Source organism: Balaenoptera musculus, chromosome 12 (assembly GCF_009873245.2).
Source record: "Balaenoptera musculus isolate JJ_BM4_2016_0621 chromosome 12, mBalMus1.pri.v3, whole genome shotgun sequence".
In the NCBI taxonomy this organism is placed as follows: Eukaryota; Metazoa; Chordata; class Mammalia; order Artiodactyla; family Balaenopteridae; genus Balaenoptera; species Balaenoptera musculus.
The window spans coordinates 16835732-16862078 of record NC_045796.1 but is presented as its reverse complement, the minus strand read 5'-3'; the positions used below and the strand labels follow the sequence as shown (position 1 = coordinate 16862078).

At 38.4% G+C, this 26347-nt stretch overlaps 1 protein-coding gene across 4 annotated transcripts in view; it reads left to right on the top strand.

Annotated features, from left to right (window-relative positions):
- Window positions 1-8589: 8589 nt before the first annotated feature.
- The window catches only part of TAB2 (TGF-beta activated kinase 1 (MAP3K7) binding protein 2), a 91801-nt gene continuing 74043 nt past the window's right edge, over window positions 8590-26347 (top strand). For 2 of the 4 annotated variants that reach the window (XM_036871413.1, XM_036871411.1), the window contains exon 1: window positions 8590-8996. The gene's annotated coding sequence lies outside the window, so the exon portion shown is untranslated. Of the gene's footprint in view, window positions 8997-9462; window positions 10082-26347 lie in introns of those variants that run through there. The other 2 variants (XM_036871409.1, XM_036871412.1) reach the window with 1 other exon arrangement.

Below are 26347 nucleotides of genomic sequence, written 5' to 3'. Positions count from 1 at the left end.
ACTATTCTGAATGAAACAGATTTTTATTCAAGAGTTTATGATCTAGGGTGAAAGGGAGAGACAAAGATGAGAATATTAGCCATTCTAATTCTCTCTGTTTTCAAGTCTAGTCCTGAGGCGAAGGGTAGCTGAGTCCATGAAAAAGACTTGATTTCTCGTGGATCTGTCTGTTGTTATTATTCTCCTGGAATAAGTTTTTAAATTATTCATAAAAACTTCTGGTGCTTCTACCCAGAGTGGCATCACACAACACACACATACCATATTTTGTACACATGAGAGCATGTGACATAAATCACATTGTTTATCCTAGAGAGAAATAAGACAACAATTAATGAGTGACCCTCTTCCTTCATATCACTATCTCCTTTCCATAAGTTTTTAATCCCCTTCCCAACACTCTTACTCTGAGCAAAGGACCTTGCTTTCTGCATATTCAAAAGCTTGGAGGCCACCACAACCTCTCTACTGTCCCTCTTTCTAAGATTAAATTTCTCTACATTGTCACCCATTGTTCTCCTTTTAGAAAATGTTTTTATTGAAGTACAAAATATTTTCAGTAAAGTGCCTAAGTCACGCTTAACTTTAGTGTATATATTACTCGATGGATTTTTGCATGTGTTTAAATCCAATCACCACCCAGATCAAGATGAAGAATATTTTAGTGCCCCAGTAGGCTCCCGCATGACTCCTCCTAATCAAAACTCCTCATCCTGTACCCCCCAGAGGTAACCACTATTCTGAATTGTATTACCACCAGTTACTTTTGCCTGTTCTTGAACTTCACATATACAGAATTATACAATGTGTATTCTTTTCTGTTTTTTTTTTCTCCTCTCAGAATGTGCATGAGATTCACTGATTTTGTTAAGTGTATCAGTAATTAATTCTTTTTTAAACATGTAACTGTTTTATTAAGATATAATTCACATACCATAAAATTACCCTTGCAAAGTGCAAAATTCAGTGAGTTTTAGTATACTCAGAGTTAAGAAACCATCACCAATATATAATTGTAGAACATTTTCATTTTCATCATCCCCAGAGGAAACTGTGTACCAATTAAAAGTCACTCCATATTCTACCCTTTCCTCCAGCCTCTGGCAACCACTAATATACTTTCTATCTCTACGAATTCACCTATTCTGGACAGTTCATATAAATGGAAACATACAATATGTGGTCCTTTGTGACTAGCTTCTTTCATTTAGCAGAAGGTGTTCAAAGCTTATCGCTGTTGTAGCATGTATCAGTGCTTCACTGCTTTTTATTGCTGAATAATATTCCATTTATCAGTTTTTTGATGGACCTGTGCATTTATTTCTCCTGAGTGTATACCCAGGAATGAAATTGTTGGTGTATAAGAATTTGCCAGAGAGACAGAACCAATAGGATACAGAGAGAAAGAATGAGGGAGAGATTATAGGAAATTGGCTCACATGATTATGTAGGCTGGCAAGTCCAAAATCTACAGGATGAGCTGGCAGGCTGGATACCCAGGGGGAGCCAATGTTGCAGTTTCTGTTCAAAAGCCAGCAGGCTGGAGAACCAGGAAGAGCCTATGTTCCAGTTCAAGTCAGGAAGCCATCTAGTTGGGGAAATTCTTCCTAGTTGGGGAATTCCTCCTAGTTGGGGAAAAGTTGTTCTTTTGTTCTATTCAAGCTTTCAATGATTGGATGAAGCCCATCTACACTGTGGAGGGCAATCTGCTGTATTCGAAGTCCACCAATTTAAATGTTAATCTCATACAAAAACACCCTCACAAAAACACCCAGAATAATGTTCAGCCAGCTGTTTGGGCACCATGGCCCAGCCAAATTGACACATAAAATAAAACAACGTAGTTAGGTCATAAAGTAGGCATATGTTTAGCTTTAGTAAACACTGTCAAAGAGTTTTCCAATGTGGTTGAACCAATTTACAATCCCATCTGCAGTATATGAGAGTTCAGGTTGCTCTACACTTTTCTTTGCTAACACTTGGCACTGTTAGACTTTTTAACGTTAGCCCTTCTGTTACGTAGGTACTGATATGTCATTGCGTTTGTAATTTGCATTTCCCTGATAAGAAATTATGTTGAACACTTTTCTGTGAACTTATTGGCCATTTGGAAATCATCTTATAGGGTACTTCTTCAAGAGTTTTTCCTTATTTCAAAAATTGGGTTGTTTGGTTTTTCTTATTGATTTATGGAAATTTTCTCATATATTTTGAATGTGAGTCCATGGTCAGATATATGTATTGAAATATATTCTCTCTTTCTTATTCACTTTCCTGATAGTGTCTTTTGATTAATAGAAGCTTTTAAAAACTTCCCATTTAGGTCTATGATCCATCTTGAATTAATTTTTGTATATGGTGTGAGGTAGGAGTCAAGTATCGTTTTTTTCCATATGAATGGCCAATTGTTCCAGCACCATTTGTTGAAAATATATCCTTTTCTCACTGAATTGCAGCAGTGCCTTTGTCATAAATCAAGTTCTATTTCTGGATTCTCTATTATGTTCCTTTTGTGTATTTATCTGTCTCTGTGCCATCACCACACTGTCTTAATTACTGAGACTTTTAATGAGTCTTTAAACTTGGTAGTGTTAAGTCTTAAGTGTGTTCTTCAAAATTGTCTTGGTTACTATAGACCCTTCTATTTCCACATAAACTTTAGAATTGCCTTTCAATTTGCACACACACATGCACAAAAACACACAAATATTTTAGGATATTCTTCCTTTCTTAATTATTTTTGTCTCAGAAAATGTCCCTTGTCCTAAAAAGCTAAACTCTCTTCTTGTGCCTTCAATATTATTCCTATAAGTTTCTCTTAGATGCTCAAGAGTCATCACCTCATTCTTGCACCTTCAGTCTTTCCCTCTACTTTGAATTTTTACCCCCAGCCTATAAACACAGCCAAATGTCTTTTATTTCTTGCCAAAGCAAAACAAACCAAAAAAAGCAAATGTTTTTCAACCTTACAGTTACCTCAAGTTACCATTCTCTGTCTTTGCCATTTAATATTTTAAAATATATGCATATGTGTTTTAATTATAAAATTTCTATAACATACAAAGTTTGGAAAATATATATCCCATTGCTCAACAACCCCAAGACAATTACAATTATTTTGTATATTTTATAGTATCTTACATATGCACACGTATATATACTTTTTGCCGTTATAATCCATGTCTTTGGTGTTTTTTTTAAGTTTTCTGTCTTCTTCCTTTGCTTAATAAATATTTTTCCATATTGTTCCATAATCTTAATTATTTAAATGACTGCATCACATATAATTGAGTACACAAATCCTAATTTTTTAAATAATAATACATTCATAAATTTCAGTTGCTTCCAAATTTTAGTCTTATAAATAAATATTGCTATAAACACCTTCATTCATATAGCTTTTCCTTTTGTGACTACTAAACTTTTTGAAAGAATAGTCAATATTTCATGCTTCTTCCTATCTATCTGCTTATCCCTTAACTCCTGAAATATATCTGCTTCTACCTTACTATGAAACATCTCTCTTAAAGATCACAGTTACCGGGGCTTCCCTGGTGGCGCAGTGGTTGAGAACCTGCCTGCCAATGCAGGGGACACGGGTTCGAGCCCTGGTCTGGGAAGATCCCACATGCCGCGGAGCAACTAGGCCCGTGAGCCACAACTACTGAGCCTGTGCGTCTGGAGCCTGTGCTCCGCAACAAGAGGCCGCAACAGCGAGAGGCCCGCGCACCGCGATGAAGAGTGGCCCCCGCTCGCCGCAACTAGAGAAAGCCCTCGCACAGAAACGAAGACCCAACAGAGCCAAAAATAAATAAATTAATTAATTAAAAAAAAAAAAGTAACAAATGTTCAAGTACAATTGGTGTCTTTAAAAAAAAAAAAAAGGAAAAAAAAAAAAGATCACAGTTACTTAGTTGGCAACCCAATGTTTCTAAATCTGCATCATCCTGATCTCCATAGCACTTAACACTGTTGGCTTTCTTGAAACTCCATCCATTCCCCTTGATTTATGTATAATATATGGCCTACTTCTCTGACCATGCTTTCCCTGCATCCACCTTATTTTCTGAAACTGTGCTGTAGACCCTCTCTACCCCTCCTTTCCTTTGGCAATCTCATGGCTTTGTTGATTTTCTCTCTGCAGAGGACATCCAATGCATATCCCCAACTTTGATCTTCATTCTGAACGTCAATCCCATGTTTTCACATGCTGATCATTTCCACCTAGATACCTCAAATTAGGACTCTCACAAAAATCATCATCTTTCCCTGAATAATTTCTCTTCTTCCTATGGACCCTAGTCATTTAGACTTAAATTGTAGAGTCATTTTTGACTTTCATCTCTCCGTCTTTGACTCCTTCACACTTGTTCCATCATGTAAACCCAGGACTGCTTCATGAATAGGCATGTGATTCAACTATGGCCTAGGAGATGGGAGGGAAGTCAGAGGGGGGATGGGGGAGTGGTTCTGGGAAACATTTTCCCTCTCCTAAGAAGAACTCTTTTCTCCCTCCAGACATTATGACCTCAGGAAATGATACCTGGAGCTGCCATTACCATCTTGCTGTTATTAGCTGGAGAATAATGCCAACACCCAAGATAGCAGAGCAGAGATGGCAAGAACCTGGTCTTTGACAACATTATCAAGCTTCTAAATCTTTCGAACCCAAAGTTTACTTTGTAATTACCAAATTTGTGAGATATAAATTTCCTTGTAGCCTAAGCCATTTTAAATTGGAATTTGTTACATCCTTACTGATAGACAGCTTTATATCAATTCATTATGTCTCATTTGGGCTATTGCAATGCTATGTAGTCTTTATGCCCTCAACTCTAACCCATTTCATACATCTGCTGCTAGATTATCCTTCCTAAAGAACTATTTGATCATATTTTTTGTCTTGTCCAAAAGACAACTTCTTTAGTAGCTTCCCGTTGCTTAGAGAATTAGTCCAAGCTCAGCAGTTCAGCATTTGTGGTGTTGTACAGCGCTACACTCTGTTACATACCTTGCACTATGGATACATAGAACTAAGTGCTATCCCTTGAATATGCCTCTCCCTTTCCCGCTTTGTTCATGTTGTCTTTGCCTGGAATACTCTTGCTCCATCTCCACTTGCCTGTACACAATCTTCTTGAAACTGTCCCTGACATTTCCTCTACTGCCACCCCCTGCAAAGTAAACTCTCCTTCCTCTAAGCTTCTATGGTGTTTATTACCATCTACTTTGTATTGGTGTTATTTACATAGTGTATTCTCTTCTACTACCAGTGCTGTTCAATAATAGAACTGTCTGTGAAGACGGTTAATGAGCACTTGAAATGTGGCTAATGCAACTGGGAGCCTGAACATTTCATTTTGCTGAATTAATTTAAATGTAAATAGCTACAGGTAGCTAGTGGCCACACAGCACTAGACTAAAAGACTCTTGAATGTAGTACAGGGATTATATCTTGTTTTATCTCTCTAATCATTACAGAGAGCATCTGAAAGGCACAGTCTGCTTTGTTCCCTCGTGTTTTCTCCACAGAGCCTTGTGGATAATAGACACTGAATATTTATTGGATCAGTAAATATGGGTATCACATTTACCAAATATATAGTAAGGGTTCCTAACTATCTCTGTTCCAAATTCAAGTAGATTAAATAGGCAAGAAGAAGGAAAAGTTGAATGACCAAAACTCCCATCTGTTACTGAGAAACAGATGGCTAGTTCCATTATGAAAGGATATCTATTTCTCTATCTCTATCTGTCCATCTCACAACATTCCTTCTCTTGGTTAAGCAGGGAACTCTGCAGTTTAAAGCTCTTTGTTTTTTAAAACTTTTTATTTTGCAATAATTTCATACAGTGAAAACTTGTAAGAATAGTAGAGAAATTCCCATATTCACCAAGTTTTTAAAAATATTTAAACTATTTTAAAATTTAAAAATAGGGCTTCCCTGGCGGCGCAGTGGTTGAGAATCTGCCTGCCAATGCAGGGGACACGGGTTCGAGCCCTGGTCTGGGAAGATCCCACATGCCACGGAGCAACTGGGCCCGTGAGCCACAATTACTGAGCCTGCGCGTCTGGAGCCTGTGCTCCGCAACAAGAGAGGCCACGATAGTGAGAGGCCCGCGCACCGCGATGAAGAGTGGCCCCCGCTTGCCACAACTAGAGAAAGCCCTCACACAGAAACGAAGATCCAACACAGCCATAAATAAATAAATAAATAAACAAACAAACAAATAAATAAATAAAATTTAAAAAAAAAAAATAAATAAAAATAAAAATAACCAAGGGGACTTCCCTGGTGGCTGCAGGGAATATTTCAGTGTGTTTTCTGATGAACAAGGATATTCTCCTACATACTATATTCAGGAAATTTAACACGGATAACGTACTTTAATCTACAGTTCATATTCCAACTGCATCGATTATCCCAATAACATCCTAAAGTATAGCATTTTCCTCCTCCAGTAAAGATCTAGTTCAGGGTCACATATTGCATTTAGTTGTTATGTCTTTAGTTTCCTTTAATCTGCAGTTTTGTTTTGTTTTCATGACACTGAAAGTGTTTTAAGAATACGGGCCAGCTATTTTGTAGAATTTTCCTCTATTTGGGTTTGTTTGATGCTTCTCATGATTAGATCCAGGTTAAAGCTCTTCAGTGTTGGTGCAAGGATGTATTGTTATACATACCTTCTCTGCCACCCACTGGTTCTTAGACTTGAGCTATTCACACCTATCGTATTCATAAGTTAACAAAGCATTATATTGCCATTAAAATATGTATATATACATTTCATTAAATTTCTAACAATATTTTGTATAAAATATGTAATTCTACCATTTCAAAAGCAATTGTTGGCTCTATATTTTATAGTGGTTTCAAAGAGAAGTGAAATTTACTTAATAATGGATTCAATTTCTCTAAACTCATTTCATCAATTACTTTAACATTTAGTTCAGAAATAGTTCCTCAGAAAGGACTACTGTGAAGTATTAAGGTTCAGTGACTTTTTTTATTACCAAGCATTGCATACATTAAAACTATAGTCTTCCCATTTTTAAAATCCTAATTTACTTCTCTTAATGATATCGACAATGGAGAGAAAAATACTTAAATTCTGATACAGTAAGTAATAATAAGTACTTCCGGCTTTGACGTGGTAAGGGTTTTGAATTGGTGCCCTATCCCAATATTTCAGGTATTTTTAAATGATGAGTGAGGGGAAAAGAACTGGCAAAAGTACCTTAACCGGAGAGAAGCCTGTACTTCTTAAGAGATTTTTGTTTTGTTTTGGGGGTGTGTGTGTGTGTGTTTAAAGGCTCTCGCTGTAACTACAGCGCTCATACTGGAAATAGAAAAATAAAAATGCTCCTTCAGGATTTTTCTGGGGAGTAAGAATTGTTTCAAGGAAAAAACTGGCAGAGAAATGGACAAAAAAAAAAAATGTAGTGTTTTGGACACCATTAAAGCGCTAGAATGTTTAAATAAATATCTTACATTGTGAGAAACGTGTGAGTGTTAAACACGTTTCATTTTAGGGGGAAATTAAATATTTCTTTAAGATAGAAACAGAAGTCTTTCCTTCGCCTCCTCCCCCCCCCCCCCCAAGTTAAAGTGTCTTTGGCTCTGCTTCTAGGACTTCTAGGAACGTGCAATTTAAATAAAATCGCAACAACAAAACCCTTGCAGCATTTACACTGGTTTTTTCTTTCCAGCGCTCAAGAAGACTCAGAGCCCAACATTTTTTTCCAAACTCGAAGCTGCGAGTTCCGAGCCTTCTAGGACGTGTCCCGCACACTCTCGGGACGACTCTGGTCTCCCGCTCTGGTCACCCGCGTCAGCCAGCGGCTCTCGGCGCCGCCCGCCTCCAAAGGGGTGTGTCCCCGCCCCGCAGCGGCCGCACACCCGCCTCCGCCGCAGGCCCACCTGCCGCCCTCGGCGGCCCGGGCCCGGGGAAGGCGCGGGGCGGCTGCAGTGCCGCGGCATCGGGTCCGCCCCCCGCCCGGAGCTCGAAGCCCCTTCCCCGCGCGGCGAAGCCAGCAGGCCCACTGCTCCCGCCGCCCGCTTCCGGACGGGCCGAGCCGCGGGGAGTTCTTTTCTCCTTTCAACCCAAACTGCTATCGGCCCCCGTTGAAGGGTAAACCTGCTCTTTCTCTCCACACACACACACCCTCCAAGTAACGGCGGCAGGGATAAAACTTAAAAAGTAGGATCCCGGGCCCTCCTCGGGCCGTTTGCCTCGGCGCCCCCTCTAGCACGGCCCCAGCGGCGGCCCGCGCCAGTCCGCGCGGCCGGGCAGCGTTCTCCCTTCAGCCTTCGCAAGACGGGTGTGGAGTCTGCGAGAGTCGGGGGAGGGGTGCAGGGCGGAGAAAGAGCATCTCCGCGCCGCCGCCGCCGCCACCGCCGCCGGCCGCTCCCCCGCCGCCCGACTGGGGGAGGCCTCGTCACAGCCGCCGCCTCAGCAGCGCCCACAGATCTCGCGGTGTTTGCCGGCGGCCGCGCCGCCATATTGTGTGACAGTATTTTGATTTGCACTCGAGTGGCGGAGCCGCGGCGAGAGCGAGCGAGAGCTGGGGGGGTGGGGGGAGGGCAAGCAAGCGCGAGGGGGGTGGGGGCCGAAGGAGGTAGGGAGGCCGAGCGAGCTGGAGCCGAGGAGCGGGGAGAGGCGACACTACCCAGCCATCGTTTTTGATCTGCAGCAGCCGCCGGCGGGGCGACCCAACCCGACCCCCCTCCCCTCCCCCTCAGCCACGAGCGGCGGCGGCGGCGGCGGCAGCGGCAGCCGGAGGGAGTTGGCGGCGGCGGCCGATCGGAGGGGCTGAGCGGGGAGGGAGGGAGGGCTGAGGTGTCCCCCCTGCCGGGTGGAATCGGAGGCGGCGGCGGCGCTGGCGGCGGCTGTGGTGGTGGAGGCGGCGGCGGCGACGGTGGAGACGGCTGCCGTAGTGGGAGAGGCGGCGGCGGCGGCCGAGGAGGAGGAGGGGGAAGCGGCGGCGGCGAAGGGTAAGCGGACAGCGCTGCCGGGCCTCGGCGGGATCCCCAATCCCGGCTCTCCCCTCAGCTCCCCGCACCACCCCCCCTTCATCTGAAAGGGACTCTGCCGACTCGCGAGGCCCTTGCGGGGCGTCCGCTTTTTCCTCTCGCTCTTCCTCCCTCCGCCTCCTTCCTTCCCCAGTGGCGAGGCAGAGAGGGAGGCCCCCCAAGTCCTCCAGACCGGGCGGGGGTGGGGAGCATCGGGCCCGGCCTGGGCTCCCGGGACGAAGTGTGTAGGGGGAGGGGGAGATTCATTGGAGTCGGGCGCCGGGGAGAGCCCCGGGTGGGGGAGGGTGCCGGGGGCGGGGAGGGCCCTTGCCTGCACGGGTGCCCCCGGCCCGCCCCTTTGGCATGTGTGAGATATGGGGGGCTGGGCGGGGGGGACGGAGATCTCCTCTGGGGGAGCCGTGGCCCGAAGAGGGATGACTTAGGGGCGAGGGTGTTGCGGGGAGAGATCGAGGGAGTTACGTGGAGGTCGAGGGGAGAGCGTGGTTCCTTTTCCGATGTGGGTTTTCTGCAGCCTTCTGGAAGTGGGGAGCAGCCCCGCTGTGAGTGTGTGGCCCTTAGATTTCAGAGGATAGTTCTAGCTTTCTGTCCCGTCAACCTCAAACCCTAAGATTGGGGTTGGGGCCGGGAGGCTGAAAGGGTCTGGGTATCGCTGAACAGGTGACAGGTGTATCTTCCCGTTGCTGATGCTGTACGGCTGCTCGGGCGGGGTAGTATAGCAGAGTGGCGGAGCCCGTGTGGCTTCGTATCTATGCGTTTGGCCATGTTTCATTCCATATATAGTATATTTGCGATGTTCGGTTTCCATTCTTCAAGTCAGCTTAATTGTCGTGGAGGAATTCTTCAAATGTTTCTGATAAGCGGAGTTTCCAGGAGAGTGGAGGGAATTTGCAGCTTCACGGGGGTTTCTCAGGAGTTCATGCGTTTCGGGGTCCCCAATGCGAGGCTGTTTTGAGTGCCTCTCTTCATTGGAAAGTTCTTGAACACTAAGGTCGTATTTGAGGCAACAGGGAAGCAGTATACTTTTGCATCCATTTTGTCTGTTTTAGGTAAGTTTGTAAAGTGTCGAACTTTAGGGTCAGGTTGATTCGCATTTTATAAGAGGAATTCGTTTGTGCTTTAGCTCACTCTTAAAGAGTACGTTGCTCATTATGCAATTTCAGATTTGGCCGGGAATTTTGGTGGGCATGGAATACAATTTTGCTTTCAGTTTTTACACTGCTGCTGCTTACCACACTCTTCGTACAGTAGCAGAGTATTGACACCTTTTTAAAAATATCTTTGAATTCCTTGGAACAGTGAAGTCGTGATTGGTTTTAAACCCTGACAGTTTGAAACTTTAGATTTTGAAACTACTGCATTTTCTAATAAAGACAGACATGCTCTTCATCTCACTGTAAGCTTTGGCTGAGCACTTAAATTAGAAACAATGGGAAGAATTGTCAGATAAATGAGTTACAAATTAAAATAAGGCCAAGTTTAAAAAGGATTCAATAACTTTGAAAAAACGTGTCTGGAACGAATATATTGAATGATGGCACTATCAGTGTGTTAACAGGAAATAGAACAAAAATTCCAGTGATTCAGAACTTCTGTTGGGTTTTTTTTCCCCTTAAATATAATCAGTTTCTAATAGAGGGTGCTTAAGATTTAAATCTTTAAAGGATCAACTGAAAGTTGAATGCGTTAATTAGATGAGTAAGTCGTCCACTGAATACACTCCGTTATTTCATTTTCCTGTTGGGCACGTGGAATACCTTTTCTTGAGTTCAAAAGTATTCTCAGGGGACACTGATGAAGTGCAAGCGGTTCAGCCCTCTTTAGTGAACTGTCGCATAGTAGAACCTGTGCTTTTTGTAACTTGTTAAGAAGTGGGTAAATGATCAGTCTCATCTGATACAAATTTCCTGAAAAATAAGTTTTAACTTAATCTGATTTGATTGAAATAACACCTATATTTGGTCCTCTCTTTACTGGAAAGAAGCGCTTGCCTTCAGCTAGTGATATTGTTTAAAACTTGCATACAGTTATTGCATCTAATGAAATCAGGAGGTTTTTAAACTCTGCAGAGTTAAGTGGGCACACTACTCAGAGCCCCAGTTACGTTATTATTGAGAATTGCTTCTTTAGTATTAGTAACACGTTATACTTGGGTAAGTGTCTTAACATGGTTAGTCTTGTGTCTTGACAGAAATAAAAATTTATTCTACTTCTGTAGTTTTCTCTGTAGGGAAAATTCTTTTCTCAAAATACTGTTGAGGATGAAATCTACATATGTATCTATGAACATATGGCATTTTGCAAAATGGGTGTGATGGGCACCACTTACATGAAACTTTGTGAGTTTCGTGCCAAAAAAGTCCCATGAGGAATGTTTGAATTTTCTGAAACAGCATTTTTTTTAGTTGTATAAATTCATCAAGACTAAAAGTGTATTTCTTAATGGTTATCAATGTATTTAAAAGGCAATGTTTACCTTGTTATAGATGTTTTGAAGAAAAGTTCCTGATAATCTTTACAACATACAAAGTTTGTAAGTTAAACTGTAATTCAGAAAAGCTTCAATTTCATTATATCTCTACCTGGCCACGCTCCTATGACCCAGAAGAGAACAGTAGTAGCACTTTTCCGTTGTTTCACTTATGTCATCTTTATTTGGTCCATCTAAGATTGGGACTCTATAAAATAGAAGGATTATGAGGGAATAACAGAGGCAAATGTGAAAATGGGGCAAAACAGTAATAAGGAGGAGAAGCTAGGGGATAAGATGCTAGTAGAGGATTAGATGAACAGTTTTAGGCAACTAGGAAAGTGGAGATGTGGGTAGTGGTGGGTGCCAAGCAGAGGAAGATGATCATGCTGAACGACTCTAAGGAGGTTTGGGCTGAATCTTTCGGTAGACTCTCACAGTCTATATGTCATTTTATTTTAAGTCCTCTGTATTAAGATGGTAAGGATTTGGAGACTTTGAAATTGTATGAAATCTAAACGTATGCATGTTCATATTTATTTGCCTCTGGTTCATATTTCCAAAATACTTATAATATTTTAACATTTCATTTTTTTATGATTCCGACCCTAAAAATCAAGGACATTTACTTAATCAGAAATCTAAAATCCCTGAGTAAGTACTCAGGGGTGGCCAGTACTGTACTTTTTACATTCCCTTTAGTTAACTGCTAAACTCGCCTATGATCTTGATAAGAGTCAGAGATTAAGAATGGCTGTCTTTTTCTTCATTTTCTAAGTATTCCATCCCTCAAAACACAATGTTTGGTACTAAGTAGTACTTACTACTAGCCTTCTAGCGTTAAAGTTATGCATTTCACTTAGGCTTTTCACTTTGATTTTTATTGACTCATTTTACAAAGTATGCTTAGTTTCTAATTTCTTAATCCTCAGAAGGAATGGGCTACTGTTAAAAGCACAGTAAGATACGTCAGCTGAGAAGTTGATGTTTTAGAAGGAGATCCAAGTCAGAATTGCCACAAAGCAAAATTGCGAATATTAATATCAGTGAAAGATCTCTGTGAAAATTGATTAAAGTTTTGCCACTTAAAAGTGCTTTGTTCAAAATATAATTCATGTAGACCCCCGTATCTCCTGACAGTGCTTTATAAATGAGGCTTTGCCGAATGTATCTTTTTGATTTGCCTCAACGTTTTTAATGTAAAACTTGAACAAGAAATTCTATTGGATTTCTGATAATCTGTTTCAGTTCAAAATTTGGTATCAAGGGAGTGGTAAATTTCTTTAGACCTTTAATATCTTAACATTAACCTTTTTAGTGTTTCCTGCATAGTAAAAGAAAGAGAAACTAATATTTATTGAATACCTACTAAGTGCCAAGGTTTCTGTCGTTTCGCAAATATTTATTGAGCACAGGGTTCTTTGAGATATTGGAGATGGCAGCAGTGGATAACATAGACAAAATTTCTGTCCTCATATAGTTTACATTTTAGTAGTGGAAGATATAATAAATGAGTAAAATCAAGCGTGTCTGGGAGAAAAAAGTACTGTGGAGAAAAGTAAAACAGAACAGGAGGTTGGGGAACAGACATTGCATATTTGCTCTTTTAAAAACTGCATAGTGGATATTATCTTTGATTTCAAAAACAAAAACTTCCATACATAAATTTTTTTCTTTAAGAATATACTTCAAAACTAACACAACATTGTGAAGCAACTATACTCCAATAAGAAACTTTTTTTAGAAATATACTTCATAACTTGGGAACAACATTATGTTTGTACTTCAGAGTTTTAGTTAATAGTGATTTCCTATTGTTAGTGCTTCAGAAAGCTGCTTTGTGGCTCAATAGAAAATTTGGAGTCTGCTATCCTGGTTTGAATCCTGGTTTGCCACTTACTAGCTTTGTGATTTGGGGCCAACTACAATTTCTCAGCCTCTCTGAGCTTGTTTTCTTCTCTGTAAAAGGAGTAGAATACCTATAGGTTTGTTGTGATGACAAATTATACATTTTGTGTGAATTATCTGATATATAGAAGGGGCTCAGTAAACTGCAACTTTTTTTGTCTCTTGCTTATCTGGAGTTCTGTTGTAAAACAAAATAGTTGATGTTAGTAACCCTTCCAAGAAGCTTTCATAGCACTATGGGGGACATTGTTTAATACACAGTTTATTTGAACAACTAAGGCACTCTTCTCTGATAGAATAAGGTTAATTAAAACTCAACTGTAATTTATGGTCACTAATACTTTCTGGAGCATTTGCACATGTTATCTAGTCAATATGCTGTCAGGAGTAAACCTAGTCTTTATGATGAGGAAACGTGACATATCTTGATGATCTGGATTTCAGCATTTTGACAAGTAGATAAAAATATCGTATAAGATCCCAGTTCATGGAAGTACTTGTGAAACATTTAGTACAGTTTACGTATTCAATAAATGTTCGCTTTGTCACTAGTTATTATACCTTTATTGTGTGAAAAGGGGTAATTCAGAGAATTCACAAAGTATTAAGGAAAACTTCTATGAAGAGAAAGTAATGCAAATTGTGGATAAGTTTTTTGAAGAAAGAGTGGAATAGTCAATCAAATTGCAATATTTGTTTTTCATTTTTAGCCTGGGAAATCACTAAATTGTCTCAAGGACAGACTGTGTCTTATTTTCCTTTCAGTCTTGACTTCACCATATCTTCAGTGCCTGGCCTGTACTTAAGGAGCTCAAGAAATACTGTGTGTTCAGTGCTGAATGGCTCTTAGTGGTAGTTTTCCTGTGTATCACAACTCTTTTTGGTAGTAAGCACCTTCTGATTTTGAAAAGTGTTTGCACTGGACTTAAGTCTTTGAATCTCTAGTTTTAAGCACAGACTCAGATATCACACGAAGTCTTCTGAATGCTATTTTTTTGAATCTAGCCAAAAGTTTGAAAAAACATCCTAGAACTTAAAAGGAAGAAAAGAAAGAAATTATTTGCAGCTAAATTAGTATTCATTAACCTATTCCTATGAAGTTGTTGACATTAAAGTGAAAAAGTGAATAGAAATTTTTAAAAGCAGAGTAGAAAAAATAATTCATATATAATTATGTGCTCTTAACCAGCCTTTAAAAGACAAGTTTGTCTTACCTCTTTAAGGCAATTTCAGTGCAACTGTACATTTATACTGACATTATGGATTAAATGGCTCAGTCACTTTCTTACATTCCTGTGATGTGGGGAATATTGGTGTTTTCACGGAAAAGGGAAAACATCCCACCCCACCCTACCCTACTTTAACAGTAACCATTTTTCAGATGTTTGAATCTTAGCACCAGTAAGCTTTTTCCTGTTCTGTAGCAAGTTATTCTCTGCCTAATGAATAATAATTTTAGCTTTCCTAAAACTGAAGACTTCCCTTAAGTTCTAAGATCTTTAGTCATTTATGCAAAATATTTCTTGGCTTTTAAAAAAGTTCCCCTTGAAGATGTATAGAAACAAATTGCTTAATTTTTAAACTTGGTATGACACAATACTGTTTTTAAAATGAGATAGAAATATCTACAATTGGATATTTTTATACTCTTGGGGGTTTTTGTTTGTTTGTTTGTTTGTTTTGAACTGTAACAACCTACCACTGGAAAGGGATACTACTACAGGGTGTCAGTTTGAGTGGCTTCAGAAAGAAAGTCAGTCTGATTTATCCACAAATAGGTACAACATAGACCAGGGCATTTTAAGAATTTGTAGTATTTTAATTGCCTTGTTAAAGAAAATGGCATTCTTGTTTCACCTAAGAAGAAAAACAAAAAACAGTCCTGGTACAAGCCTCAGAAGCCAAATAATAAAGTAGAGGTTGGAATGGTCCTGCAGAGAGAGACAGAGAAGAGAAGCAAGAGTAAAGAAGTGTAGAATTTAAAAGATTCTGGTGGAAATATATGAATGCTGATTGTTTTTAATAAAATGATTCAAAAGAATTACTCTGTTAAAGAAAATTCGTGGTCTCTGCAACCAGCCCCTGCCCAAGCTTGCCAAAATAGTAAGTCAAAAGCAATGCCACATTCCGAGGTATATTATAGAGATTAGTGCTACCATCAAAAACTTCAGAGTTTCTGGGGGTTGATTCTGACCATTTAACTTGTCTGTTTGGCTAGTGCAGAAGACAGGTTCTGGGAGAATAACAGATGACGGTGAATTATTGAGGGAAAAAAAGTGCACAAAAAGAGTAATAAATTTTCAGTTAGTAAATTCTTTTTATTCTTTGGTTTATTAACTATACTTTCATCTGAATTATTAAATAATACTCTTCTTTTGAGTTTTAATGTTTAAAGTTTTACTCTAACATTTATATTAAGGAAAACTTATTTTGACCCATAATATCTTAATGTTAACCTTTTTAGTGTTAGCAAAATGGAGCACATCACAAGTTTGCTTCCTGTCGGTTTGCCAGTCAGGCAGGCCAGATACTGCTTGTTTCATTAGTGTAGAGCCAATGGCAGTTCAGCGGAATGATTTTCCATTCCCTATCAATGGGAGGAAATACTTGCCAATACAAATGAAAACTTGAAATCTGCAATTTGACCTTGCTGAACACAGTTCTCACACCAGGCAAGTTTTGTTTAGTCAGAGAAATCAACAAAAACAATCATTCTGATATGAACTGGGAAAATAGGAGTAGAAGGGAGTTTACCTAGTTTTAATTCTCTCAGCTGCTGAAGAAAATACTACTTTTGAGTTTGAGTTGGTCTCTGTTAACTTGTCAACTTGTCAACCTCCACCCTTTTAACTAAACATCTTAATTTTATCGTGTTGGGAATCTGTGACGTATGAGAAGAAAAGACCTGGTCTTTAAAGTCAGATGAGCCCAAGTTCAAATGTGAGTTCTATTACTAACTATAGCTTTGTGGTCTTAGGCTAATCACTCAAACTCTTTGACTCTAGGACTTTTCTTTAGAAAAATACATAGGTATAATAATACCTACCTTGCATGGTAGTTTTAACTACATTATCTGCGTTTCTTATGTTAGCTAGCTCTGTATTTATGTTACCTAGCACAGTACTTACCTGAACTTAGTAGACATCAATAAGTAGTAGTCAAAATGTCTGATATATCCTATGCTTTTTGAGGCAGATTTTCTTCCCTGTAACTTTCTTATATCAATATTAGCTTCTATTTAGCGAAGCTCAGTTTCAAAAAGTATTAATCTTTCAAACAGAACAAGGTGAATTATTTTTTCTAGTAGACATGTAGCTCAAATAATGGGAGGTAATCTTACATTTGGAATTTATCTTTGTTAGGTTTTTCGTTCAGAATACCTGTTCAATTCATTTTCCCCAAAAAGTAGAATAAAAGGGAGATAACGTCTATATTGTTTAATTTACTGTACCTCTTCAGACCAAGGGTGAAATAAAACATCACCATTATTTTTTTAATTACAAAATAAACATGCAAATTATTAATTCTTTGTATTTTTCTTATCTGTTCCTGTGAAAAAGCCCACATTTTTAATTTGAAATTAGTTCACAACCCATAATTTAGGTTTTTTTTATGAAAAACATTAGAAAATAGGCGTGGATCAGATTTTGAAAACACTGAAAATATATGAGCTTAAATATAATACTAATAAACATATACCACTTTATCTGTATAAGGTGACCTTTGTAATTTTTTTGTTTTAAATTGCTAGTTAATATTTTTTCAATTATTTTAATAGTATTCTTTTCTGTGTCCATGTTTCACATTCAAAAAAGATACAGTGCTAAATTTCCTGATGTTCATTACTGGGTTAACTGTGATTTTTTGCTTTGAGTTTTCCTAAAAGTTTTTTTATCTTAACTCATTGAGTGAACTGGTGATTGTTGTAGAATATTTTGCTGTACTAATTAGTATTAATTGCTATTTGTATAAGTAATATTTTAACCTAATAATACAGTTTGTATTATACAGTGATGCTTATACAAACATTTTCTGTTCATTAGCTTTTATTGGTGCTAAGTTATCACTAGAAAATAGTAACAGAGAAGATAGCGATATAGGCAAGAAAATTTGCTTTTTAAAAAGGCTTCAGAACAGAGTGTGTGTTCCATTTTAATTCATTGAGCACATATTGTGGTATAATTGCTTGGTTAATTTTTAAAAGACTGTTAGTGACCTGACAAACATGGGCGTCTACTCTTTGGAACTCAAGCAGATGCATGCAGGCATCACAGTTAAGTAGTTACTAGAATTGAAGAGAAAAAGTACTCAAGATATCTAAGGGATCATTGACAAACAAAAGTTGGTGAAAATACAGGTACTGTGTGTTTGCGTTGAGAGTAACTTGCTGTTTACCTTGTGACTAGCATATACCTGAACTGTACTTGACTAAGCGCTGTTTGCTACTTTATGATGATTTTCTAAGGAAATGGAAAAATAAACATGTGGAAGTGGGGTTTCAAAAAAAAAATTTCCATTTCCACAAAGCCAATTCTGCTTTTCTACATATGAAAATGTATTGACATGTATTCGTTGGGCTTGATTTTTCTTTTTCTTTTTTGAGATTTTTCTAGCTGAGGTGGTGCTTGGCCTGAGTGAGACATCCTCATTCTATTCATGAGATTTTCCCCTCATGAACAATGGCATGAATTTACAGGATGACTGTTCAGAGCCGTTGCTGTAGCTCTGTGAATGGAATAAGAAGTACTCTTTTGAGGAAGGTAACTGGTTCATGGGAAAAGTGAACTGGTGATCTTAGCCAAACCAAGCTACGGAATCAGTACTTCAATTTCTATAGGGTATCACACGACCAAAAGAATAGAAAGAAACTCCATAGAGTTTGTTTCATATGGCTTCTATGATATACCTGTGCAAAATAGCTAACCCAAAAAATCTTGCCTGACTCATTCTTTCACCATGCCTCATCTCTACCTTCTTTATTGGTCAACCTAATTCACCTATCTAGTGGTTTTGAATTAGTTTTGAGTCCTGCTGTGTGCCAGGTATTTTGCTAGGTGATGGGATTGGAAAGATGACTAACATATTGTTCTTGCCCTCAAGGGACAGGTATACAAGCTATCAATAGTATACTAACACTAGCAAATGCAGTGACAAGGTTAGACATAAAACACTTTAGTAATCTACAGGAGGTGGCTGACTCACTGAGGGAAGGAGGGATATAAGAGGGAATTCTTCATAGGAAGGGTGACACAATCTGTGTCAGATAGGCAAGGAAGAGGAGGACAAGTTGGGAGAAGAGAGGCCATTGCAGTCAGAGAGAACAACATGCATAAAGGATGGAGGTAGGAAAGTCCACACCTATTCAGTACTGTGAATAGTTCCACAGTGCATTAGGTACCAGTGGTGGGTTAATTGGAAGTGAGGTGGAAAATGAGAAGAAAGAGCATGAAAATACTTGTATGCTCTGTAAAGTAGATTTGACTTCATCCCATAAATGATGGAATGTTTAAATTAACGTTCTAGAAAGATTTCTCTGGCTGCAGTGTAGTTTCTGATGGCTGTAGAGAATATTTAGAAAAGAGCGGGGGTGGGTTTCCCTGGTGGCGCAGTGGTTGAGAATCTGCCTGCCAATGCAGGGGACACGGGTTCGAGCCCTGGTCTGGGAATATCCCACATGCCGCGGAGCAACTAGGTCCGTGAGCCACAACTACTGAGCCTGCGCGTCTGGAGCCTGTGCTCCGCAACAAGAGAGGCGGCGATAGTGAGAGGCCCGCGCACCGCGATGAAGAGTGGCCCCCGCTTGCCGCAACTAGAGAAAGCCCTCGCACAGAAACGAAGACCCAACACAGCCAAAAATAAAAAATAAATTAATTAAAGTTCTAGGAGTTTAAAAAAAAAAGAGCGGGGGGGTGGGGGCCGGGGGCCGGGAGGTAGCCTTATAACCATTTATTTGAGAATTGATATTTGAGAATTGATAAAGATGTGAGTTAAGGCTGTAATTAAGGAGAAGAGTAGGTGATGAATTTGAGAATACTGAGTGTGAAGTAAGTAAGTAATCACACACGCCCTGGCTTGCGTACCTGAGTGCATAGTATAATGCCTGCCATTCATCAATACAAGAGCATACCAGGGGCAGTAACAGGTGAGGAAGGTATTTGAGTTCTGTTTGTTGGTTTTAAGCTTCCTATAGAGAGAGAAAGAGGAAGAAGACATCATTTTATTTGGGAGGCAACACGGAAATCTTCTCTGATTAGATGACATTGGAGCAGGTGCCTGAGTGAAGTAATAAAGGGAAAGAGCTTTCTAAATAGAGAGGCAGGAGCATGCTTGCTGTGTTCCAACAGCAAGAAGACCAGTGTAGTTGGAGTTAAGAGAGCGGGAGAAGAGTAGATGAGATCCTCTCATCTACTGATGTGCTTTCCTTGTAGCTCTTTAGATTGTAGAAAGGATTTTAGTATTCAGGATGAGATTAGAAGCCACTGAAGGATTTTAAGACGTGAGCTATTTGCCTTTTTTCCCCCTCTCACTTCTTAGAATATGATTTAATTGTTAGTGGTTGCGTGTGTATAATTTTATATTATTTTCATGTATGTAGATTCGTGTAGCCATCACAATTAGGATATAGAACTAGATCTGTTCCATCACACAAAGAAACTCCTTTGTGCTACCCAGCCTTAACCCTTTTGGCAACCACTCATCTGTTCTCCATCACTATAATTTTGTCACTTTGAGAATTGTTAAAAAAATGGAATCATGCGTTGTGTTATATATTTTGAGATTGGCTTTTTTTCACTCAGCGTTATGCCCTTGAGATCCATCCAAGTTGTTTCGTGTATCAGTAGTTCATTGCATTTTAATGCTAAGAAGTATACCATTGTATGGATGTACCACAATTTGTTCAGCCATTGATTGAAGGACTTTTGTGTTTCCAGTTTGGGGCTCTAAAACTAAAGCTGCTGTGAACAGTTTTCCACAGGTTTTTATGTGAAAATACTTTTTCATCTCTCTAGGATAAATCCCCAGAAATACAGTGGCTGGGTTGTATGATAAATGTATGTTTAACTCTATAAGAAACTGCCACTTTTCCAGAGTGGCTGAACCATTTTACATTCCCATCAGCAGTATATGAGAGATCTAATTTCTCTGCATCCTTGTCAGCATTTGGTATTGTCAGTATATTTTTTATTTCAGCCATTCTAATAGATATGTAGTGACATCTTTTTGTAGCTTTAGTTTGCATTTTCCTAATGGCTAATGATGTTGAATGTATTTTCATGTGCTTGTTTGCTGTCTGTATATCCTCTGTGGTGAAGTGTCTGTTCAAGTCTTTTGCTTATGTTCTGATGGGATTGTTTGTTTTCTTGTTGTTGAGTTTAGTGAGTTCTTTATATATTCTGGACACAAGCCCTTTGTCAAGCATGTGATTTGCAAATATCTTCTCCTGATCTGTGGCTTATCTTTTCATCCTCTTAATGGGGGCTTTTGTGGAGAAAAAAAAAATTTTATGAAGTCTAATTTATCTTTTTTCTTTTATGAATTGTGCCTTTTGTTGTCAAGTCTAATAAGAGGTCTTTGCTTAACCTTAGGTTCCAAAGATTTTCTCCTTTTTTCTTCTAAAAGTTTTCTAAAAAGCTTTACATCTTGCATATGTAGATCTATGATCCATTTTTACATAATCTTCACATAAAGGTGTGAAGTTTAGATCGAAGTTCACTTTTTGTCTGTGGATTGTTCGGCTGTTCCAACACCACTTGTTAAAAAAAATTATCCTTCCTCCATTGAATTGCTTTTGCACCTCTGTCAAAAGTCAGATGGCTGTGCTTGTGAGCATCTATTTCTAGATTCTCTATTCTGATCCACTGATCTTTGTGGTTATCTCTGTACTACTACCACACTGTCTTGATAACTGTAGCTGTATGGTAAGTCTTAAAACCAGGTAGTAAAATTTCCCTAACTTAATTCTTTTTCAGAATTGTTTTAACTATTGCATTTCCTTTCCATGGAAAATTTAGAATCTGTAAAAAAATCATGCTGGGATTTTGGTAGGAATTGCATTAAACTTTACTTAGATCAATTTGGGGAAAATTGACATTTTTATTTTGTTAAGTCTTTCAAGCCATAAACACAGTTTATCTCTCCTTATAGTTAGGTTGCCCGATTTCTTTCATCTGCATTTTGTAGCTTCCAACACACAAATTCTATACATGTTTTGCTAGATTTATAACTAGATACTTTTTTTTTTTTTTGGAGCAGTTGTAAATGATACTGTGTTTTAAATTTTGGTTTCCAGTTGTTTATTGCTAGTTTATAGCAATATGGTTGATTTCTATGAGTTCACCCTTTGTCCTGAGACCTTGCTAAACTAATAAATTCTAGTAGTTTTTTTGTAGAGACTGGGTTTTCTAATGTGTCTATGAATAGAGACAGTTTTATTTCTTCCTTTCCAATCTGGATGCCTTTTATTTCCTCTTCTTGCCTTACTGCTCTGGTTAGTACTTCCAATAACTGTGTTTAGTAGACGTGGTGATATCAGACAAGCTAGTCTTATTCCTGATCTTAAGGGAAAGCATGAAGTCTGTCACCATTAAGTACATGTTAGCTGTAGGTTTTTTGTAGGTGCCTGTCTCTTCCTAGTTTAAGAATCACTTGATATGACCATATGATTTTTCTTCTTTAAACTGTTAACTGAAGGTAACTTTCCTTGTTAAAGATTCACTCTGGCAGCTCTTTGTGGAGTAAACTATAAGAGCAGGGCAAAGATGTCAACAGGGAAGCCATATTGGAAATTATTGCAGTTATCCAAATGAGAGCTGATGGTGGCTTAGACCAGAGTAACAACAGGAAAGAGTGTGAAGAGGTCAGATTTTGGATATATTACAAACCCTGGGTGGGCAGGAATTGTTGATGAATTGGATCTGAGGCATAAAAGAGAAGTCAAGGATGACTCCAAGATTTTTGGCCCAAGCAGTTGGAAGTATGGAGTCGTTGTTGGCTGAGTTGGGGAAGACAGTGAAGTAACAAGTTTGGGCTGGGCAATCAAGAGGTTTTTTGTTTTTTTTTTTTTGGTTGTGTTAACTTTGAAAGGCCTACTAGACACTTAACTGGACCTATCAAGTAGGTAATTTGATATGCAAATGGAATTCAAGCAAGAAATTCAGGCTAGAAATAGAAATTAGAGAGTCATCAGTTGAGTTGATATGTGAGAAATTATAGTGATAGTTATTAAAAATTATACCTGTAACCTTTTTCTTTTTACTGTACCATTGTTTAAGGCTTATTAACAAAAAGCAAGATTCTCCTAGCACGTGAAGAACTTTGTGAAAATTTTGACTGGTTCTGTTTATCAACACTGTTGTTTATCTCACACTGAGTGCACCGGAAATTATGTGGTTGGAAGACAAATTTGGGGGATATATATTTATTGTAATGTGTATTTAATCATGCTTATTTGATAAGTAGATGGCTATAATAGTAGTATAGACACATGTGCTTTACTAATTTTCAGAGCTTTGTCCTAAATCTTTGTAAATGAAGTAGCTTTATGCATATTGTGAAAAGGGTTTGACACTATTATTAAGTGACTGAAAGGCTTTCTGTGGAAACATTTCTTTTGTAGATAAAACAGGTAGCCAAAGAGACAGGTCAAAAACAAAAATTTAAAACAGGAATGCAAAATAGCTAGCAAGGAGAGACTTAGATTTCTGACTTAGAGCCAGAATTAAATTGGTAAAGGGAAAGGGTAAGCCTCAGTTTACAGACTTGGTAAAAAGATCTTCTGAGTTCCATTCAGGTATGTTTTCTTCATATTAAGGTATTCTGGAAAATACTTTTTTAAGTGGCATGATATTTCCTGTTGTAACTGATTAATGCTTTTTCTTATTTATAATTTAAATATCTCAGCACTTTTTTTCCCCTATCACAGGATTTACCATATTTTATTATAATATTCTGTTTATTTTTTAGTTTCTCCCACTAAATAAGTTTTTACAGCATTAGTACAATGCCTTGACATTTAAGCTCTATGTAAATATTTGTGAATGAATGAGTGAACACACATACTACTAAAGTTTAAAGCTAGAAGATTTGCTTGCTTTTAAAAGTAAGTGAGTTTTTGAGATTCCAGAGTATAGGTTATGGTCAAATGTCTTTTCTGAGTAGTACCCTGATGCTTTCAAACAAATATTACACTCCTGAAGAATGCACCCAAACATAGCAACTTTATTAACCCAAGGTCAGTGAAGCACGCATTTTGCCATTTGTTATTTGTTCTTTTTTCCTAGTGGTAGTGGATTTATGCAAAATCATCTAAAGTTGGCCCAGACTTCTTGTACGGAATGGAGCACACATGGCAAATAGTAGGCTGGGCTTAGAGTTTAGTCCATAGTAGTATCTCATAGGAAATTTCCTATACACATTTTAAAAGAAAGTAACTTTCATCTGCCTTTAGGAGGACTAGGTCCTCCCTATTTCCAGGTAGATGGTAGGGGTATAAGCCTCTTTTCTCTTCAGTTGAAAAGATTTTCATTTACCTTTCCTCCTTTGAGCTTTACAAGACAAAAGTACCCTGAGCCTTTACTGTTCCAATTCAGATTTAAGTCCCAAGAGAAGAGTTATTTTTGAAAGCCATAGTATTTTATTTCCAGATCCCTAGTGTGTTTGTATGTGTATGTTTATGTACGTGTATGTATGTATATAGCTGTATATACATGTATATATTGTGCTAGTCAATGACATGTTAATGAAATTCATAGGAAAAATGGCTTTCCTCTGGTATTGTTGACACCAACATAGTAAGAATGTAAATTGTTTGGTGCTCTGTTTTAGGCATTGTGGGGAATAAGGCCGGGGCGGGGGGGTGGGGGGGTGCGCTATATAAAATAATCCTTATTTTCTCTGGGAGAGAACAATGTGTAGTCAGCTGAGTCTGATACAGAGGTACCTACCTCTCATGATTATTGAGAGCATTAAATGAGTGAATGCATTATAAATCACTTGGCCCAGTGCTTAGCACATACATAAATGCTTAATAAATGTTAGCTATTCATTGTTACAAAATTATTATAAAAATAATAAACTTAAAACTTTATTGTTATTACTCTTTTCATTTGGCTTTCTTGATCCCATTCTTTCCTGCATTTTATCTAACTTTTCTGACTCCTTTGTTGTAAATTCTTGGTCTTTAAGTCTCCTCTCTTCCTGCCCAACCTCTTTTCCATTATTCCCTAGGTCAATGTCATCACCTTCTACCAAAACTCAGTACAGTCTAATTCTACAAAATCTTTTACCTCTCTTGGGGAGGAAAGTGACATGATCCAGCTATGTTTAGGAGCTAGAAAGCTTGTTACCACTGTGAAATCTAGCTTAGAAAGGCTTAAGAGTGGAATAAGCCATCAGATAAGAGATTACTGTGTTACTTCGATTATCCAGGTAAAAGATACCTGAACAAGGAGGTTGTGGGACTAGAAAAGGGGATTAATGCAAGAAACATTTGTGGGAGTAATCAGTAGAACTTTGCCAGTGATTGTATATGGTGAGGAAAAGAATTGAAGACCCTGAGATTTCTAACTCCAGAATCAGTGCTCTATTATTAGTAATTAACATATAGCTATATTATTGTGTGGGAGGCAGTGGGTTGAGTTTTGGACAAGATGACTTAAGGTTACTAGCATGGCACTGTCAGACTACTAGTTTATTTGTTCCAGTCCCACCCACTTATCCTTCCCCCTCACTCACTCACTCAGTCTCTGAATTCCATTGCTATTAGTCTAAGAACTTCCCTTTAAGAAAAGTAATTTCTATTTGGTCATAAACAGCACTAGAGATTGAAATGTGTGGAGAGCAGTTCCTGGTTTCCTACCCACATTCGCATTATCCTCCTCTTTTGGGCTCTTCCCTCCGATGAAAAAGATTACTTAGAATAATATTTACCACCATGACTTCTATCACCCACCCCACTTCTGTGATATTGGTATTTAAGTTTTTATATTTTTATATAAAGTAAATGAGGCAACTTGGCAGAGCTCTTTGAAGAAGAATAAAACTTCATGAAGTGTTTGTGATTAAAATATTAATCAATGAGTAGAGTAATACCTGGTTCATCTAGTATCATTAGGCAATAAATATTCTACATAGACAATTGAAACTTATCCCCAAATCTATTTCTTTATAGATTTTATGTATAGAGATTTTAATGTTATATTTATATACTATGTAGATTATATATATTTTTTAATAGCTCCAAATCTTTTTCTTTATAATGTTGTATATGATTTACTGCCTTCTGAGAACATTTCCCCACCCCAACTTTACCTATTCTGAAAGACAGAAACAGCTTTTTGTTCCAGAGCGTCATAATGAGAATCAGGAGCCCCAGGTTCTAGTCCAAGGCCTAATAGTAAATTCTTGTGTGAGTTGTTTTTGATTTTGTTTTTCATTGTTTTTGGGGGGGGTTTGGGGTTTTTTGTTTTTTGTTTTTTTACCATTGAATCAGTGGAATCTGGAATTGTGCCTGGCATGTAGTAGATGCTTAGCAAATATTTTTTGAATGAATCATTGTTTTATGCCTACTTTAGCACTCCGTTCCTGATTTATTACTTGGAATTCATTACTGCCTAGTAAATAAGTTTCTGAGTTTTTAATATAATATGACTATCTAGGTTCTGATTGAGGTGAATTATTAATATTAAGCTTAATTTATGAGTCTGTTTTTGCTGCTTAGTGGAATTTTCAGTCCTCTTGATGTATTTTCTGGTACTTAAACTTCCCAAAGAAATTGTCTTCTGATACTTGGTTTATTGAGAATAGTTTCTTTATTGAATACATTCTATGTGCCTATATTATATGTGGGCAGTGTCCTGTATACAAGCATGTCACCCATGTCCCCAGGGATCTTACACCTTGGATGAAGAGACAAAGAAGTGGAACTATAAGAAAATAA